The sequence below is a fragment of the Benincasa hispida genome, chromosome 3, assembly GCF_027475165.1.
Source record: "Benincasa hispida cultivar pf3 chromosome 3, pf3_genome.v1.1, whole genome shotgun sequence".
Classification (NCBI taxonomy): Eukaryota; Viridiplantae; Streptophyta; class Magnoliopsida; order Cucurbitales; family Cucurbitaceae; genus Benincasa; species Benincasa hispida.
The window spans coordinates 33,988,888-33,993,266 of record NC_143480.1 but is presented as its reverse complement, the minus strand read 5'-3'; positions in this window follow the sequence as shown (position 1 = coordinate 33,993,266).

The following is a 4,379-nucleotide window of genomic DNA, read 5'->3' as shown; positions in this document are numbered from 1 at the left end:
ATGTGTGGAATATATAGGAGTGTGGGTTGGTGAAGGGGCATGGGGTGTGATGTGCTATAAAGATAAAACAGGCCGCCCATACATTGGGACAGCCAAGTGAGGGAAGGGACTCACTAACCCAACACTCAACAAACCCTACGCATGCCCTTACTTTTCTCCACCTTCTCCATTATTGAATTTAGTTTATTACACAATAAGGGTTTAGTTTATTACACAATAAGGGTGGAGAAGATTAGAACCTACTTTTTGGTCATAATATCTTTATATGTTAGTTGAGCTAACTTTGGCCAAAACAATATTCAACCATGAAATTTTATTTTTCAATTTTCAATCTATACGTTTTTTGGACTTTTAAATTTGTATCTTGGTAAGTTTTGAACGTGCCTTCTATTAGTAGTTTACTGCTTATGTATCTGTATGTCGTATGTAGACCATGTTAATTATTAAAGACTGTGAGATACAATGTGAAATCCAAAACATGGATAGTAGATTAATTTAATATAAATACTCTAATACTCTCCTCACTTGTAGGTTTGACATTTGTTGAAAACCCAACAAATGAAATTCAATATTAGTTAGGGAGAAAATGACTGAGACAAAGGTTCGAACTTAGGACATTAAATTAAAAATCAATATTAAATGAAGAAGAAATGACATTATAAGGGGTTGAACACAAAACTTCCTGCTCTAATACCGTGTTAAATCATTGGATTTTTTTTTTCAATTCTCATGTATAATTTAGTCAACTTGTTGTTGCATTTAAGTCAAATTAAGGAAGTTAGTAATTACTATTTTTTATAAAAAGTTTAGAGGTTAAACATTATAGTTTGAAGTTTCAAATGTTGAAAATGACTTTTTGTCACATCCCCTTGTAGATTCCCTTCCTAATCTAGGAGAGGATGTGAAGACAAGAGATGTCAACCTTCTTATGAGATCTACTAACCATCTCAATGTTGGATTGTATGTCGTAAAATTTGCAGTTTGTATTGTTAAGCATTTCTTATTATCAATAAAGATGTTATTGACATTTATTCAATAAAATTGTTGTTAAATAGGTAAATTGTGCTTGTATAGACTAAATCCAATAAAATAATATCCATGACTATTACATAAATACTTGAACTTTATGTGGAGATATAAAGATGGATCAAGTTCGAGTAAATAGCCAAAATGATCTATAGTATATGAATAATGTTGGGTACCTTATTCTGGTAACACTATCAGATGCGACCCACTTTGTAGATAGTATAAATGATGTGATCCTGAATCGTTTATGTAGAGATATGCTAGGGGGACATCCTATACAATGAGTTTGTATAAGACCATGACTAAGAAATAAGTCACTCTTACTTTATAACGTTGTTTACTGTTTAAGACTTACTATTTCAAATCAATGACCTAAGTAACTCGACTTGAATCCTGAACTAACTATGAACTCATGTTTATTTGGGATTATCCTTAAATTTGTATAGGTGAGGGTTGGCTCGATAGCGTTGGCTCAATAAGTCTCCTATTTCAAGGGTAAGATTGGGTAGATAGCTGGAGACGATAGGATTCAAGACGAAATTTACTCCTACCCATCTCTAGGGATAGTAGAGAGGTTGTTCTCTTAAGTACTGATTCCAGGTCTTGAAAAACGGGCTTCACCTCTCATTGGCTCGAGAGAAACTTGGTTTAGTGATTGGATCACAAACCTACTGTTCATTAGAGGATCAGTGGGACTTAAGGAGCAAAATGTAATTCTGGGGGTAAAATATCTTTAGACGTAGCCAGTATTGCGAACAACCTGTAAAGGGTCAACTTACTGATTATGGGTAAAAACAAGTGGACAGAAATATATCAGTGAGAATAATGCAACTACTGAGCTATAGTGGTGTGTCTCAGTAGTTAATGCATGTTGATTAATTCGGTTTAAAAAGTTTAACAAATTAATATCAAATTGTTGGAGCTCATGATCTGTAAGTCCATAAGGTCCCTTTACTAGCTCGTAAAAGATTAAATCTTGGATTAGAATATTGAGTGAATTTGAAGTGTTCAAATTTAGTTTAGTGTTTCAATTTGAAGTGTTCTAATTTCAATTTAAAGTTTGAATATTGAAGTGTTCAATTTCAATATTAGGATTTGAACAATTCTATTCGATATAATTAACATTTAAATTTATTGAAATTAAACATATTTGGAGAGCTTAGTGTGTTTAAATATTGATTTAAATATCAAGTACTTGAATAGGGATTCATGTTTGAATTAGGTATTTTGTTAATATAATATTTAATATTAAATTATTATTATTTAATTAGTTAATTTTGTTTAATTAATGAAATAAAGTAGTTTCAATTTAAAAAGGGAAGAAACTTAATTTTTTGAAATTGAATTTAAATTAAATTAAATTTAGTTTTAAATTAAATTTGATTTTAAAATGAAAATTAAGAATTTAAAAGGGTTTTAAATTTTCATAGTGGAATTATCCAATATTTGATGTTATTAATGAATTAATCCCAAAATCAACACCTAGCTCACTATGTTAATGCCATTTGAAGTGTCAAATGGCTGAAGAACTTAGTGTTTGCATGTTTATGTTAAATAAATACTTCAATTTCTAAAATGGAAGTAAGAGAAATTCTAAAATTTTGGAAATTTCTGAAAATTTTGTTTGAGCTCTCAAACCCTCTCCAAACTATATCTAATTTCTCTCAATTCAGAGTACGACAACTCAAATCCAAGGCTAAGAATAGTAGAGAAGATCTTCTTGGTGGTCTACTGTAAATTTGAAGGTCAAATTCGTGGAGAGCAGAAGGATTAAGGTAGAATTCTTCAAAGGTAATGAACTGAAACCCTTATATGTGAAAACTGTTTTTAAAGCATGCTTGTAACTCAGATTAAGTGTAATTAGAGTGCTTAATGATTCTATTTGCTTTCGCTTTATGCATATTTATTCCATCAATTGGTATCAGACAATGATCTAAGCACTCAATTAATGTTAATTTTAGTTTGATGGGTGAAAATTTTAGAGCTGCATGTTTGGTTGACTGATATGGTTTTAATTCAACTTTGGCATTAGAATTTTCGTTGATTCAGTTATTAAATTTATAATTAGCTCTTGATTGATGAGTCTTAATATATGATTATGTGTCTATAATTTTATTGGAGTTAATAGAGTTGAAAATAGGTTGTAAATGAAGATTGAAGCAAGCTTGTTCAGAAGTAAAAATTTGAAAAACAACCACTGCCTTTAAAACGTCGCGACACTGTTCATCCTGAAGCCCGAGGCGTTGCAATGCTAGGGTGGAGCATTGCAACGCTACTCATCCCAGCCCAAAAATGCCTGCGCATGAGGACCGATTTGCGGGAGATGGTCGGTTCGTCCGTTTTTGGCTTCTTTGTGTCCAGTTCAACCTCATTAGGATCGGTTCGGCCTCTTTTGGAGCTTTAGAGGGGCGGTTTGGATGATTCGGGTCAGTTTGAGTGGTCCAGAGGCTTCCTCAAGCTGTTTTTGGATTAATTTTGTAATAAATTAGTTTATTGCTTGCTTAAGATGCCAAAGTTGGTCCATATCAGTGGTGTTTATGATGTATGTTATATTTAAATTAAACATGTATGTGCATATTGTATGTCATGTAGATTTAAATTCCACCATAAGAAAGCATGTTTTATGCATTAATATATGTTATAAATTGGTTATAATGCGTATAATATGCATGATTAAGGTTTCATGAGATTATTATAATTGTTATATTAATGTGTGGAATGCTCAAATATATATGTTATAGTATGTCTATATTTTTTAATAAGAGTTATAAAATAAGTAAGACATTTAAAATCTATAACAAAGATAAGATGCATGCTAACATAGGTTTAATTACAACTTGTTTTAATGGTTAAAATAGATTATTAACTTATAAAACACGGTTACAAACTCAATCGGTCTATAATCCTGTCTAAGACTGGAGGTACTTAAGTTGACGGTTTACAAAATACCTCATACCTGGAGATTATGACCAAAATACCAAGTGTTGTTGACCGATTCTATGAGCATGTGTGAGCAATGTGAGGTTTTAAAACTAGTTTATCTCTTAGACATCGTAGGTTAAATCCAATCATAAACGTTATATTTGGATAAATCACATAAATTTAGGTTATTTGGTTAGCCGAATTATGCCTAAGTAAAAGTATATACCCAAACATTTAGAACACTTCAGTGGGAGATTAATAACATATACGGTATATGTTGTTCTTAGCTCTCACGCCCCTAAGAGTTCACACTATGATATTCATGCTCGGTTTTGTGTCACCCTAGGAGTAACCTCCATTTGGAAAGTGTTTGCATGGATCAATAACAAGGTAAATAGAGGAAGTAGTTCATAGTACGTGGATGAAAGATA